The sequence below is a fragment of the Rhinopithecus bieti genome, unplaced genomic scaffold, assembly GCF_001698545.2.
Source record: "Rhinopithecus bieti isolate Rb0 unplaced genomic scaffold, ASM169854v2 scaffold_28528, whole genome shotgun sequence".
Lineage (NCBI taxonomy): Eukaryota > Metazoa > Chordata > Mammalia > Primates > Cercopithecidae > Rhinopithecus > Rhinopithecus bieti.
This window is the reverse complement of record NW_016813124.1, coordinates 376,706-394,173: the sequence shown is the minus strand read 5'-3', so window position 1 is coordinate 394,173 and position 17,468 is coordinate 376,706. Positions and strand designations below refer to the sequence as shown.

Below are 17,468 nucleotides of genomic sequence, written 5' to 3'. Positions count from 1 at the left end.
GTTATGACATATTTTATACACACTAGTTAGCACCTGTGTACCTACTACCCAGCTAATCAATTTACCTTATCTATTTTTAGACTTTTTTTTCTATTTTAATATCTGTGCGTTCATAGTGAGCTTTTAACAGTTATAACAATTCAGGTGTCAGTTGTGACACAATTTTACTTGTTTGTGCATGTGTTAACTTGGTTGTTATTCTGGGACTGACTAGACAACTTTTGTCCCTTGGGTTTCAAGTTATTGAACCATTTAAGGATCATTTTAGGAAGAATGAGGAGTCCTGTTTGTTGCTGAAAACGTTCCATTGATATCTTTTGGTAAGTTCAGGAAATGATTAGCATCAAAACTTGCAGAATGGGCATCACTGGCTTGGAAGAAAGTCCCAGAGACTAAAATGGAGCATTGTTTTAATGAACATTGCATCACTATTTCATTAATAGCACAGAGGGTGACATTACATGGAGAAATGCAGGCGTTAATAACTCTGAGTCAAAAAGATTTGAATGAGTCAGCCTCTGAATGAAAAATGTTTTAGAAAGAGCTTAATTTACTTTGTATTTTCCCTTTTGTATATAAACAAGAGTGATATATAACAATAAAGCAGACTAAAAGAGATCTTATAATAAGCATACAATAAAAATTCTAAGTTTCTCTCTCTTAGAGACAAAATAATAGCATACCTTACAGTGGTGTCTTAGGTTCAGTGACAGTTTGACAGCTTCACCACTTACATTTTGGACAAGTTGCTTAGCCGCTCTGAAATTCAATTTTCTCATCTGAAAAATGGTGGTAATAATAAAACCCAGCTCATAGGGTTATTGCTAAGATTACAGGATGTAGAACAGTGCTTGGCATATATTAGTGTTCAATGATGTTAACTGTCCCTGTCTCGTCCATTGTTTTATATGGAATTGCTTACATATCTCTCTAATACCTACTTTAATTTTTCATAAGTATTTTTGTCTTCTTCTACTTTTCTACTCTCCTCCTCCTCTTCCTTCTCCTTCTCTGCTCTTCCTCTTCTTACTCGTCCTTTTTCTCTTATTATGAAGAATACTTAATTAACATAATAGTAGAAATAATAATATATAAACAATTCACCCCTGGTACTCATTCCTAGCACCACTGATCATCAATCTACTCCCATGCACATTCCCATCCACTCTCCCCTCAGATGGAAAAAAAAAAAAAAAAAACCCTCAGACATATCATTTTATGTATAGTTATTTCAGTATGTAATTTTAAAAGATAAAGACTATTTTTAATATACCTATAATGTTATTATCCACCTAAAATAATTAACAGTAACTCCCTAATATAGTCAAATATCTAGGGAAGGTTCAAACCACAATCTTTTTGAATAAATAATACTTGATGTACTCCCAGTTGCAAAGACTGGAAGTTAATGTTTTATTTCAAAAAATTCAATAACAACTAATTTACATTATTTAATGAAAGGAGGAAATACAAAACAGTAGTACCCAGAATGCTATCTTTTCTTAACTTTAATGTCTTATATTTACCAGCTATTAAAATTTGGCTTTGAGAATATTTTGATAAATAAAGTAAATCTGAACTAAAATACCTTACATATCACCAAATATATCCTCACATGTTAATAGCTTTTGATTACCATTATGTTAGATTGCTATATCTGAGATATGTGAGTCAAAAGTTAAACACAGGTTAATAATTATTCTAAAAAATCTAATCATATCTGCTTCATCTTGTCCTTCGATGCATTTTCTAGAAACATAATTTTTGGTACATTCATTCATTAATTTAACAGCTACTGAGAACCTACTATGTGCTGCCAGTCACTTCTAGACATGTGGAGTAGAGCAGTGAAAAAAAGCTAAAATCCCCACCCTTATGGAACTCACTTCTAGTAGAATGAGAGAAACAAAAAACAAACAAACAGGAAAATTTAATATGTACAGTGTGTGAGATGGTGCATGGAAAGAAAAACCCTGGATAGGAAGTGGGGTGCAAATGGTAGGGGAGGGGGCTTGCAGTTTTAGATAAATGGTGAAAGAAGTTCTAACTGAGGTTTTCTTTTTATGACTGTCATTCCATTCGAATTACTGTCTTTTATAAGGAATATATCAAACTAATAATAAAATAATGAGTATTCAGCACCACAATAACCATTAGTTTCTATTCCATTCCTCTCTTGAGTAACACTGAACATAAACACCAAAATTTAGCTGTAGGTCACGCATGTTGCAAAGGATTTAGCTGACATAAAACTGTAGAACTGACTTGAAATACATTCTTCACAATACTTCAGAAAAAATGAAATATAATTCATGCCAGTAACAAGGTTGAAAAAATAACACTCGAACATTTTCACTTCAATTCAGACAAGTAATTGTATTAGTACAATGAGCCTAGGAACAAACCTCCTGTCTGATGTTCCAGGTAACCGTGGTAACCTCTCTTTGGAGCTATTGAATTACACTGTCTACATGACTACTTTCTACATAACTTAGGATAATGATTTAGAAGAGAAATATAGAGCTGCTCTGTATTCCCACAACTGATCTCAAAGTTGTAAGATCACCACTTTTGCAATCACTTCTTTGTTACAGGACCAAATAAAAATTTTTTGAGGCAACTCTAATAACAAACAATATAAACTTTGATCCTGTTTAACCCTTTCAGATATAAAACAAACAAATCTGATATTAGCATTGGAAAAAGAATCACTATCAAATAATGTCTCATTAATAACTGAGGACAGAAGGCAATTGTGGTATTCAATTTATACATTTGACCTAAAAATTCCTTTATGATATTTTAAAACATCACTGACTGCCAACAAATTTGTGGCAAGGCTGGCACTCTCTAAACACTGAGTATGAATGGGCACAACACTTTAGGAACACACACCAAAGTTCTTAAAATGTCTATATTTATAGTTTATTTCTATAATATAACCTAGGAAATTAAAAGAAAATAGAACAAAATTGCATGCATACAAATTTTCATTGCAATTATTCATAAAAAAGCAGAGTGCCTTTTTTTTTTGCCTCTTAAAATATTTACTAACTTTTCCAGTTTTCAGTAATTAACCTAGGATGTAGTTATAATCAGTAGAAACAAAGTAACTGGAGACCTCTTAACAATAGGTGTAACAATGAGAAGTCTAGCAGCAATGTCTGCTCAAGATGGATAAGCCACAATCCATTTTAAATTGCAAAGGTAACTCATATAATGATATAGAAAAAAGAGAAGGAATAAAATTCTTGCCAATCATATTTAAAGTATGACTCTTTTCATTTTAGACTTGCTTAGATAATTTCACATGTCCTCAAATGTTCATATTCAAATATTTGATGTCTAATTTAAAAAAAGATGATAACTGTAAAATGTTGTTGTTATACAACTAACATTTATTGAGAATTTACATCACGACTTTAAATCTAAATAAAACCTTTTGAAAGTGGTTATTTAATGAAACCCATTTTCAGATAAAGAAACTAAGGTTTTGAAAGGTTATGTCACTTGCCTATGGCAGGATAAATATGCAAATTCAGGATACATGACTCCCTAGTTCCTAATCACAACACCAGCCTGTCCTTTTTTGTGTAAAGATTGTAGAACTCTTTCCACAGTCCTGAATGGCAACTAATGTAAAGACTCCATGGCAAACTCTAGAGCTTATTTTGATATTCTGGGTTTTACACTGTGACCATATTTTCTGAACTACAAAATGTATACATATTCTGACAAGTTCAAATATGCTTATAGGGAAAAAAGAATATGTGAATTGAAAACAATCCTAGAAAAGACAGAATATATGACTGCCACACCATATAGTTGAAAACATAGCAGTTGAAATGAAAAAATACCAGAAAGTTAATACTGAAACTCTGGTGAGGACCAGACTTAAGAAGTCACTAGGGAATTAAATAACTAGTTATTTCATCTCTTTTCATGTGTTTCATTGCTCAAATTTGCCTATGATTTTTCTTTATCATCCTTTTGTTTCTGCTTCTCTCATTTTTCTTTCAAATGTTTTACAATATCATTTCCTTCAAACAAATACCCTAACCTGTTTTGCTACAAGGCATTGGAGACTGGGTCGATTGGACCTGATAACATTCCGCAGTCAACTGATACAACCAATTAATTAGGGAAGGTACACAATCTCACACACCAAACCTTTCAAGCATGTTGAGCATGAGATAACATGTTTAAATATAACATTTTATACAGGAGTGTTACAAATGTGTTACTCTCTCCCAGAGGTATGTAAGGGTAATACCTGTAAATATATAAATATATGAACACAACTGACATAACATAAAGAGAAAAGAATGACTTCCATATTCACTTATAATTTAATAGAAGCAAATGGAGACAACTTAGTAAAGTAGCCTTTGAAAATCTGATGATAAGGTTATGTTTCCAAAAATTTGTGTAAAGGAATACATGACCTATAATAGCACATATTTAAAATACCTTAGCATAGTCAGAAATAAAACAGAGCTGAAAATATTGTTTACACTAAAACAAGTCAGACTCGCTTTGTGGCATTAATTGGTATGTGTTTTTTATTGACTGAGAACTTTAGGAGACACTCGCACTTACCTAGAAAGTGAGTCGGTGTTTGTGTGTGTTTGTGCTTGCCCCTGCAGTGCACTAACTGGCACACAAGTGACCTAAGAGGCTTCTTTCTAGCACTGTTGTAACATCAAGAGAAGCCAGCTAAGTCCTCAGTACAGGAAGCTCACCGTTTTTAGATACATCTTCAACCTACTAATAGAACATCTTCTTGGATGACATCTATTTTATAATACTGAGATTGTATATCTTCAAAAGGGTCTAGAGCAATAGGTCGACAAATTCACAAACATAGGAAAGCACAGTTACTGCAGAAATTATTCACTCACATACAGAATATATGTTATACTATTAATACATATACTATGTGCTTTTATTTTTCAAATAAATATTAGTGATATATTAATACATATGTATTTACTTTAAACTGGTACTGAATTCATACCAAAGCAATCCGTTCAAAGTAATTCACCATGCTTTCTCAATCAACAAACAGTAAAAGGTCAACTAAAATAATATGTCTACTAAAAAGTATCTGCATATTTGACATGTTGGGATTCACTGCACCATAGCATAATTTTCCTTTGATGGGTAGTGACTCATTCAAACACCTTAGGCAAACTGAATGTGCTGCACTTTAGTAATTATAATAAGGTTATCAATTTTTAAAAGCCAGCCACTTTACTTCATCAATGAGCTGAAGCAATACTAGAAGATTAGGAAGGCTTATCAGTTCAAGACACTTTGAGACAAGTCCAGAAATTATACAATTAATTTTTAATGATTTCTACATCATCTAGGAGATTCTCATTATATGCAATAAAAGCTAACCTAATAGTGTTTTAAAATTCCTTATTTCACTGAATCACCACAAGGTCTAATTCCGTGTTTGAATCCTAATAATATAAATTTATACTCTTGCAGAGAATTACATAAAATGTCTAAGATAGTATTTTGAAAACTGATAGATTTAAGATTTTTTAAAATACAGTTTTTGGAAGTCTCTCCTCCCCCAAACAATTAAAACATAAGTAGCATATAGGGAATTTAACCAACATATAATTGCCGGCAATTTTCTTAATGGTTGATCCATTTTAGAGGAGCCCATGCTCCCAGTTGAGTTTTCCATGGAAGGTACCAAGTGCATACTTTTTCAAAGGTATTCTGATTACAAATTTTCTGTGTCCCAGATGGTTATTCATTGAGTTAAAATATAACTAGATCAATGTTTACAAACGAAGAAATTATAAATCCTATCTCCAGGACTATTTTCTTCATAAGTTTTCATTTTCATTTTCACTACCAGAGTTTGCTGTCTTTGATGCTAAATTTTTCACTTTATTACAAAGTGAACTTGATAGCAATAACTAAGTTAAACTTTGAGCTCATCTTCAGTCACAGAGAACCCCAAGAGACATCCTCCCAAGTTTGGGAGAGATAACACTGAATGGAAGAATCTCCTTGTCTCTCAAAACGTTCACAAATGCCTTTCTTTTGAGGTGGTCTATCACTACATTCAATGTTTTGTTTTGTTTTTATTTCTCTTGAGTCTTTGAATATTATTCATATACTTTAGAAAGTTCTGAAATTTCTTCTTTCATATTACCCTTTATTTCTATAATTTTAAATTATTTCAAATGATGTCCAAATATAACTTTTAAAATCATCCATTGCTGTGAGGAGTAAGAAGTATAAAACACATTTTATTCTATTGTTTTACAAGCTCAACTTTCATTTTATATTGAGGGGTACATGGTTTGTTACATAGGTATATTGCATGACGCTAAGGTTTTCAGGTTTGAAAGATCCCATCACCCAGATAGTGAACACAGTACCCAAAAGGTAGTTTTTCAGCCTTTGCCCCACCTCCCTTTCCCCCCGCTGTAGTAGTTCCTGGTGTCCATCATTTCCATCTTTGTGTCCAGGAGTACCCAATGTTTAGCTCCCACTTATAAATGAGAACATGTGGTATATGGTTTTCTATTCCTATGTTAATTCACTCAGGATTATGACCTCCAGCTTCATTCATGTTGTTTCAAATACTTCATTTCATTATTTTTTTAGCTGCATTGTATTTCATGGTGTATATATACCACATTTTCTTTATCCTATCTACCAATGATAGACACATGGGTGGATTCCATGTCCTTGCTACGAGTTGCTGTGTCTTTTTGGTATAATAATATACTTTCCTTTGGATATATACCTAGTAGGGATTGCTGGGTCAAATGGTAGTTCTGTTTTTAGTTCGATGAGACATCTCCAGACTGCTTTCCACTGTAACTAAACTAATTTACATTCCCACCAACAGTGCATAAGCATTCATTTTTCTCTGTAGTCCTGCAGCATCTGTTATTTTTTGTCTTTTTAATAATAACCATTCTGACTAGTGTGAGATGGTATCTTATCATGGTTTTCTTTTACATTTCTCTAATAATCAGTGATGTTGAGCATTTTTTTCATATGTTTGTATGCCTCTGGTATGTCTTGTTTTGAGGAGTGTCTGTGTCCTTTGCCAACCTTTTAATGTCTATGGTTATTGTTTGCTTGTTGTTTCTTATGAAATCTAGATATTAGTCCTGTGTTGGATGCATAGTTTGTAAATATATTCTCCCATTCTGTAGGCTGTCTGATTACTCTGCTGATAGCTTCTTTTGCTATGCCAAAGCTCTTCAGTTTAATTAGGTCCCACTAGTCAATTTTTGTTTTTGTTGAAATTGCTTTTGAGAACCTAGTCATAAATTCTTTCCCAAGGCCCATGTCCAGAATGGTGTTTCCTATGTTTTCTTCTAGGATTTTTATAGTTTGAGGTCTTATATTTAACGCTTTAAGCGATCCATTTTACAAGGTAAGAAAACTCAGCATATCTCTATCTTGATCAAAAATAGGAATCCACAACCTTCTTTTAGCAAACTGAGGATTTAGTATTGAGTGCTTAGGCAATTAACTTTAAAAATCAAAAGGGAAATAATTAGATAGGCCTTGACATTTACAAAGATTTACAGGATCCCTCCAAATTTCCTTTTAATTTATTGATTCTTGGTTAAATGACAACATGGGTACCAGGAAAGCTGTTGTCTCTGTTGTGGGAAAACACTAGATTGCCTACATGTGTGTTCACAAGAGACATCTCACTTGTTTTTGGATGATTGCAGCCAGATACTGGAAAGCCTGACGAGGTCTTGGATGGGGCAAGCATTAAGGATAATCCAGAGTGGATACCCTTCCTTCCTGTCAGATTAAACTCTAAATGCAAGAGTTTGTTTTTTGAACAAGAATTTATTAACAATATCTTCAGGAAAAGCACCCAAACTAACCAAGAAACAATCCCATCTCACCGTAAGTCATTCAGGGTAAAAGGGCAGTCATATAACAGCCACAAGGGTTTTCCCTCTTTTACAGTTATAAGCACTTTTGATTGTTTCTGCTGCTGAAAAAGCAGGTACTGAGCATCTACTTTGTTGCAGTCTCAGTGCAAGGTGCTGGATAGAGCACTGAAGAGACAGTCCCTGCCCTCATGGAACTTCCAGTTTGGCGTACAATTTATTTAAGCAACTACATACAGCATTACATGATAGTGTTACGGAGGTCCAGCAGCACTCAAGAAAGCTGCCCAACCCAGGCTTGGAGGGTTAGGAAAGGCTCCTCAAAGGAGGTGACAGGTAATCTAACTATTTCTGCCCTCATAGTGAGTGCAATGTCATTTTCTCTTTGTGGTTACTATAATTTGTGTCTTTCCCTGAAATGTAGATATCCTCTCATCAACCTCTCCTTTCACACACCTAGTCCTGGAGAGTGGTGGAATAGTCATCCTGTTTCAGTGATTGCAGGGTGGCTACATTTCAGGATTTCCACTTGTTCTCTGCAGTGCAGTGAATACAGACACTGAAGGGGCTAACTGGTTGAATCTCAAAGTGCATTCTGTTACACTGGTCCCTGTTATACATCCTTTCACTTGTACCTGGAGTTTGATAGCCATAAGAATAGAGCAAATACCATCATGTGAGAGGGTCTCTGACCTTCTTAATTCAATTCTCTATTTCTCTCTTGCTCACAGCTACATGGAAACTTACATACCTAAATTCAAAATCAGCTTTCAATTCACTCTACATTATTGATAAAAGGGCTAGGTTTTTCTCTGGTTCAGTGAACATGGTTTATAACAGTGCAGTTTCCTGAATGTGCTTTTAAAGCTCATAGTGACTTCTGACTCTCTGTCTTTTCTTTTCTCGATGACCTTTGACAAGGATTGCAGCCAGCTGCAATGGAAGAGCTTACCATATGTTGAAAACGGTATTCTGACATCTGCTCTAACATTCCTTGTTTCAAACATAAACGTGTCTAAAATGACTTGAATTACACAGGCTTGGTTCTCTTCACTGGTGACAGAGATGGGACTGGTAGGAAATCATCCATTTAAACTGGGATTACTGTACCTTGTATGTATTTTGACATGGTTTAATACGATCATTAATTCTGGTTATAACTATCTAATAAAGACTATCCCCTTATCCCCTTGCAAACTCTATGTAGAATCAGCTCACTTTGTTTTTCACTCTGAAAGAATCTAATAACAGGCATTAACAGTTTTAGAGTAAGGTTACAAAGCTCTGCAGCATACTAAAATAAGTATCATTTGTTTTCCCAGTGATTTATAGTAAGACTTCAGCAAGGGAGTCTTGACAACAATAGAAGCACTAGATTGTTAAGCATCTCCTACATGTGGGTCCATCACGCAGCACAGTGCCCAGGTAAGTAAATTACATACGGTCTCAATAGTAAAGTCCCGTCCAGGATTCAAACTCAGCTCTGACATCAAAGGCAATTGAATTTCCAGGTCTCCTAGCTGCCTTCATAGTGACTCTTCCTCCTTTTTAAATGTTGGTTAGAAGATTTACAATTTTCTTCTCATATTTTACTCTGATATATTATTAATATATTTAATTGTTGAAAATGAATTTTTAAATCAATAAGTGATTAGATGAAGTACTTTTCAAACTATGTATTATTAAATCGTATCTTAAGGTAACAAAAAAATCTTCCTTCTACTTAAAGCCAAGCCGATTTAGTTGGAGTTTTGATGGAAACCAAGCCAATTTTGTTGGAGTTTTACAAACAGCTCCACCAGGAAGGATTTCTATGCAGAGAGTTTTCATTGGCCTCTCCAGATCAGCTCCACCCTTCTTCAGGCTGCTTTGTTCCCAGAGAAGCGAATAAGTATGAGCTACGTGAATAAGATCACTTCCTCTCTGTCTGTTAGTTGGATTTGGCCAATGAAGGGGGGCAAGAGTTGGAGATAACTGGTCAGGAGGAGAGTGAGGTCAGAGTGTGTGTTCCCCAAGCTTCCTCCCTGATAAGTCACAGCAAGTTGACCCTGTCCCTTACTCAAGGCCACAGCTACTCCAGCAATGTCTTCTACCTCTCTCCTTTCAGACTGTTGCATCTGCCACTTCCCCTTTAGGGAGAGGGCAGTCAAAGCTCCCTGGTTGCTAGCCCTGAGGCACTTTGCCTAAACTTGCCTACATCTTTACTCAACTTGAGTATACGATCTGTTTCCTGACTGATACAATCCCAAATAAGTAACATATCCTGGACTTGGACCTTAGAGAAATGAGCGCCATCACTTGATTTCTTAAGAAACTACATTGTTTGAACCTGTTGTCTTGGTGGTTTTGTTGTTGTTTTTTTCTTCTTTTCCCCAAGATTAAACTATTTTCTTCATGGCAAATCTCTATCCTAACCCAAACAATATCACCATCTTCACAATACAACTTCATAAACTGATTTGCTTTTGATTCCTGCCTGTAAAGAGAGCCTATGTAAGATCTAGACGACAGGTTGAAGAGACCTGGAATAAATTCCTGGGATGGACCTGGTTCCCGGGGAATACAGGATTTCTGAACTTCACATTGCTTTACCCATCATGGAATTTTGACTATTAAGTGACAGCTGAATTATTGCAATGTCACAGAATAACTCAGCAGGATTTAGGATTATGAAAATATTTGTATCACTTATTAGTTAAATAGTATTTAAAAATTAAACTCTGATTTGATAAATATGAATGTAGTTGCCTAATATAGATAATTAAAGTGCTATTTTAAACTACTAAAAAGCTTGAGAAACAAATCCTTCAAAAAACAGACTGGAACGGGTTCAATGGTTCATGCCTGTAATCTCAGAACTTTAGGAGGCAGAGGCAGGAGCATTGGTTTAGCCCAAGAGTTTGAGACTAGCCTGGGGAATGTAGGGAGATCCATCTCTACAAAAAATAAAAGCAAAAAAAAAAAAAAAAAAATTAATGGGGGCATAGTGGTACATTCCTGTAGCCTCAACCACTGGAGAGGCTAAGGCAAGAGGATTGCTTGGGCCCAGAAGGTGGAGGCTGCAGTGAGCTGTGATCACAACACTGCATTCCAGTCTGGGTGACAGAACAAGATTGTGTCTCAAAAACAGGCTGTTTATTTTTATTTTACTCTGCCTCCTAAAGTGTTGAGATTAGAGGCATGAACCATTGCACCCACCCCAGTCCATTTTTTGAAGTATTTGTTCCTCAAGATTTTTAGCAGTTAACAATAACGCTTAAAAATTATCTATATTAGGCAGCTACATTCATATTTATCAAATCAGTTGTTTAATTTTTAAATACTATTTAATTAATAAGTGATACAAATGTTTTCATAATCCTAAATCCTGCTGAGTTACTCTGTGACATTGCAATAATTCAGCTGTCACTTAAAGGTAAACAGACTGTTTACCTTTGCATTATAATTATTTTATCTCCTTTTCCTGAACTTTTATCTACTAGTTGACTTTCTCAAAACTATATACTTATATTGTTTTCACAAAATAAAACATAGGCAGCTCCATTTTACAAAATATGTGTAGAAAATATGTTAAGTATGAAATACATTTTATCACCAAGTTTACAAGTAAAAATTTTCTTTATTAAATAAACCAAAGTTTCTTCAGTTCTTTCTCCACAGATATAAGTGAAATAGGAAGGGGAGTTTAATATATTGAAATCCAAGCATGATTTCCCTGGCAGCCTATGAGCACTTTCATCTTTCTCTTGAAAAGAGAGTCCGTGAGAGCTTGCTAAATACAGTTAGGGTTTGTTTTCTTTCCACGTGTCTTTGAGTTTTCACAAACCAAAACAGATTAAAACATATATATGATAGTTAAATAGTTCTTGCTCAATGATTGGTTAAGATTAAGTTTATAAAATCAAATGAAAAAATTAGCCCCGTTATAGTTAGAGACAAATGGATCAATAGCATTTTCTTGCCCTAAATAATATAAGTGCATTTATAGTTCAATGATAGTAGTAATTCCTAACCACCACTTTGGAAGAAATAGCTGGGGATTTCAAATGTCATTCAGAGTTGGAAAAACAACCACACACATAGCCAAACTTCCTGCCCTACAAACAGGATGGAGAGGCACTGATAACAATCATTATTACAAGTTAAGTGGTGTCACAAGCCCAAGTTCAAATTTATCTTCCCAGCATCTAGCAAAGAACTAGCTGAGCCAACAATCTCCAAAAATAAGTTTACCGCAGAATGAGGAAAATATCAAGGCCTGTGACCTTGAGTTTCTTTCTCTATCAATAATCCTGTCAGGATGGCACAAGTACATTGTTTAACCAAAACAAGCTCCTGCAGTTTTCCTTCAAGATTAAGTTGCTGTCTCTATTACCTCACCCAAATAATAATGCTAAATTAGAAAAGATTCAAAGCACTAGACATTTATCCTCTCTTCATTCAACGTTAACACAACACCATCTCCTTCCACTGTTCTCACAGTAATTAAATGGGTTTTGTTCATGTTAAATAGAAGAAAATAAAGACTCTTTTCCCCCTTTTCTTTCTTAAACTTACCAGGAAACTTCTGGGCTTCCTTTGCACCTGTGATCCAGTTTTCCTGCTACCATAATGTATGAGTTCCAGTTGTGGTTAAATACCATCTGTTTTAATCCAGTTGGAGACTTTTATATTTACCCAAGTGCATCTATAAATCTCCTTTAATGCAAGGCTTTCATTGGTACAACTTAGGAATGGCTAATACAGGCAAAATTACATGGGCACAAGCTCATGGGTTTACTATGATATACAATTTTGTGGTGTATAAAACTATATATATTTGTGCAAGTGAGCAGGTAAAACTAAATAACTGATTTTATTCCTTATATTTGGAAAATGAATGGAAGATAAGAGAAATAATCTAAGTTTCCTAAGACTGAGGAAAGCAATATCCAAAGTTTAGATATTTTTTATTCAAATTTGGGCACTGCTATATCCTTCTTTGTTCTCCCTCCCCATCCATGGAACAGTCTAGAGTACTTGGTTTCTTTTGCCATCGCTTTAGCCAGCCCTAGCAGAAGGCTATGAAGTTGTGCATTGGAAGTGTCTGTGAATGAAGACTGTAAACAGGAAAACATACAGCACATGTAACAGCAACAGATGTAATAGACATAATATTTCCATTTAAAATTCCAGTGTAGATTTATTTTCTCTTACTTTATTTTCACTGAATAATAAAACCAGCTGATCAGAATTCTGCTTATAACATGCTTTCCTTGCTGCTTAAAATTGTTATTGACTTGTGAAAGACCATTAGTTTTTTCATCTGCACATGAACTAATTCCAATTTATTTAGGCTTTTCTCATTGGTGATATTTTCTGGCATTTTAATGAGGTTGTTGCCTTGCTCTACCCTTAAATACCTCCTATTCCAATTTTTTTAAGAAAGAAAAATGGATGACTACATTACTATGTCTTTATATAATTTCAAAAATATTATGCCTTTTTGAAGAATTTTTTTTTTTTTTTTTTTTTTTTTTTTTTTTTTTTTTTTTTTTTTTTTTTTTTTTTTTTTTTTTTTTTTTTTTTTTTTTGATATGGAGTTTCGCTCTTGTTGCCCAGGCTGGAGCGCAATGGCGCGATCTCGGCTCACTGCAACCTCCACCACCCGGGTTCAAGCCATTCTCCTGCCTCAGCCTCCTGAGTAGCTGGGATTACAGGCATGTGCCATCATGCCTGGCTAATTTTGTATTTTTAGTAGAGACGGGGTTTCTCCATGTTGGTCAGGCTGGTCTCGAACTCCCGACCTCACGTGATCCGCCCTCCTTGGCCTCCCAAAGTGCTGGGATTACAGGTGTGAGCCACTGTGCCCAGTCTGAAGAATTTCTTTTTAAACTCACAATCAGCTTGTGGTCCACCCTGAGTCCCAGATCTTGTCCTACCATGTATAACTTGTAGTTAACACAGTGAAATAGCTAATATAGTATGGCTATTAGCTTCAATGCCCAGATATTAAAGATCATTTTAAGTTATGCTTGTAAAGTTACTTGTATAAATATTAACAATGTTCAATATTAATAATTAAACACAACATACTATTCATACAATTAAGATTAATTTTAAAGAACTATCCAGACCAAAGGCATTTAAAACAATGCCTATCCATCAAATGTAGCACTTGCCATTTGTGGAATATTTGACAGATTGCTCACACTCTGTAACCTTTTTTATAAGTGAAGTCTACAAAACAGAAATCACATCACAGCACTTTGGGAACATGTGGATGAAATTCTATTTGTATTTACGAACTTTTCTTCCTTTCTTTCTCCACAGATATGTTTATAAGTGAAATAGGAAGAGGAGTTTTATATATTGAAATACAAGTATGATTTCCCTGGCAGCCTATGAGCACTTTCATCTTTCTCTTGAAAAGTGAGTCTGTGAGAGCTTGCTAAATACAGTTAGGGTTTGTTTTCTTTCTGCGCGTCTTTGGGTTTTAACAAACCGAAACTAGCTTTTTTTCCCTGTCTTAGCAGGGGCGCCCATAATTTGCTCTCTTTCATTTTGCTGCTGCCCAATTCTCAGATATAGCTGACATCATGGGTTTCAGAGACCTGAAAAGCCCTGCTGGCCTCCACGTGCTCAATAATTACCTGGCAGACAAGAGCTACATCGAGGGTTATGTGCCACCATAAGCAGATGTGGCAGTATTGGAAGCAGTCACTGGCCCATTGCCTGTGAACTTGTGTCTTGCCCTGTGTTGGTATAGTCACATCAAGTCTCATGAAAAGAAAAGGCCAGCCTGCCAGGAGTGAAGAAACCTTTGGGCAAATAGCTCCTGCTAATGTTGAAGACACTATAGGAAGCGGAGCTACAAGTAGTAAAGATGATGATGACATTGATCTCCTTGCCTCTGATAAGGAGGATGAAAGTGAAGCAGCAAAGAGGCTAATGGAAGAATGGCTTGCCCAGAATGAAACAAAGAAAGCCCAAAAATGTCCACTTGTTGCTATTTTCAGTCGTGCTAGATGTGAAACAGTGGGATGATGTGGCAGATATGGCAAAGCTAGAGGAATGTGTTAGAAGCATTCAAGCAAACGGCTTAGTCTAGGGCTCCTCTAAACTAGTTCTGATGGGAAATGGAATTTAAATACTTCAAATCCAGTGAAGATGATAAAGTTGGAACAGGTATGCTGGAGGAGCAGGTCACTGCTTTTGAGGATTCTGTGTAGTCCATGGATATGGCTGCTTTCCATAAGACCTAAAATTCACCCCAGATCATTGCACTTAAAATAAAAACTTGAACGAAAATAATAAGTAAACACAGCTCAGAGTCTTCTATTGACATCTGTAAATAGCAAGAAAACAATAATTATTTAGAGATAACACAATATTTCACTTCCTTTGAAAATTTGTAGGAAAAGAGATGAATGAAATATGTTTAAAGAAAAAATACAGAAATATGTACATACAGAAACAGGTAAAATAGCTTTAAAAAGAACTGACTTCACACAAAGTGTCATTATTTTATTTAAAGGTTAATAACAATATTTCTTGGGCCAAGCATTTCCAATACACCACCAGAAGAAACCCATTATAAAGCAATGTCCCTGACAAATCTTTCTAAATTCACTGTGAGGATTATATGAAGATTCATCATATTCTTTTCAGTTAAGACTAGCAGGTAGGAGGAAAAGCAAAACTGAGCCATCTACTATTCACTCCTTTCTTCTTTTCACCAACGCCAGGATTAAGTTTAGACAGTCCGAAGAAACAGCACAGGTCCTAATGTTAAGGATACTGCTGAAAGGTGACACTCTAGCTGCCCTAGAGAAAATAGTTTAACAATCTGGATAGACTCAGAAAGCCTTTCCTTAGACCTCACTTACCATAATTCCACCTCTTTTCTAAAAATGAGCTTACCAGCTTTCATACAAATGTCTTGCTCCCACAGACACAGAGCGTCTGCACGTGCTTTTTCTCTTTTCAGAAGGTTCTCTCTGCCTCCCTCTACCAAGTGTTGATTAGGCATCCCCCAACTTATCATTCCTCCATATTCAGCAGATTTGACCCCTCAATTATGACATCTCATGGATGTAGGTATGTTTATTTATTGTTTCATTATACTCTGTTTTCATGATTCTTAGATGAATAACTGCCTCCCTCAGTAGAATGGAGACTTACTCATTGCCTGTATTGAGTTACTAATATATTCATAGAACTGAGCCCAGGGCCTAGCTGAGGGTGAATAACAAATAAATATTTGACCCATGAATAAATTAAATGACTTAATCAGTAGATAGATGAATACTTAATCAACCAAAAGGTACTGGAATTGTTTGACACCTATGGGTGATGGTTCGTCTTTGGATTTAGAAAACTCCAGGTTTCCACATTTTGCCTAATGAAGTTTTTCCCTCTCCTTCAAACTAACGATGGTTAGATATTGATTGATTGATTGACACCTATGGGTGATGGTTCGTCTTTGGATTTAGAAAACTCCAGGTTTCCACATTTTGCCTAATGAAGTTTTTCCCTCTCCTTCAAACTAACGATGGTTAGATAATGTTTACTCAACAGTAACCAAACCATTCAGTTGAGAAGCATTTTTCTCATAGAAGAATTTTACCAAATTGCCATCGAAAAAGAAACCATTGTTCTATTTAAATCAAATATGTCTAAAGTGCTAACACTATTAGTAATCTGTTCTCAGAGAACTTAATTAATTGGACGCATTTAATTATGGCACATAGAGTAATTTCAGTATGGGTTTGGAATGTACTCTACAAACACTATTGACTATCTCTGACAAGAAAGCCTGAATGCCAGACATGATGGCCCAGGGGTTAGAGGATTCTCAAACAATGTAGTAGCCACAGCTGCGAATTCAGTGTGGGATAACTCAGTATCTCAATTAACTACGGAAAGTCCCCTTTAAGGTGAAGTCATTGATCACTTGGATTTTAACAGCCAACGATCTGGATTCCTTTTCTCGTATTGAGTATAAGCGGGAATCTTAGTGACCTTGACATCTGAATGCATGGAGTCATGGATTTGTTACACAGCCACCTAAGGCTCTCACTGCCTGAATCCAGCTGACAGCCTAATTAAACAGCAAGAGTTCCTGGAGGGGAACGTTAATGAGTCTACTTGGCAGCCAACAGTCTGTTCCCCAGATGGTGCAGGGGTTATAAATTGCCAATAGGGTAAGAGTAGTGAAGAAAGTTGAGGAAAATACAGAAAGACTCCTACATCACTGTAACTTTCTAAGATGCTAGGTCCATGATGAAGATATTTGGAGATATGGCAACTGGGGTGAGGGTAGAAAAGTAGTAGCACATCTATTTATCTTGAACTCTAAGAATACATCAAGAATTGCTTTGACTTTTCAAATGGACACCACCCTGTGGTGTCTGGGTAAACTGAATGGTTATTTCAGGCACGTTTGTCAGGTTGATAGTGATTGAAAAGAATGGTAACATGATTAAAGCCCTACCATGTTTGTAGTTGGTATTTATTATTTTTCTGTCTATTTTTTCCCTTATAAATAGCATCTAGAGTTAAAAAAAAAAAAAAAAAAAAAAAAAAAAA

General features: G+C 35.4%; 1 protein-coding gene and 1 pseudogene across 1 annotated transcript in view; one reads left to right on the top strand and one right to left on the bottom strand.

Annotated features, from left to right (window-relative positions):
* Nucleotides 1–17,468, bottom strand: part of NAALADL2 (N-acetylated alpha-linked acidic dipeptidase like 2) — a 1,006,116-nt gene that overhangs the window by 778,461 nt on the left and 210,187 nt on the right.
* Nucleotides 14,477–15,142, top strand: LOC108512431 (elongation factor 1-beta pseudogene; annotated as a pseudogene).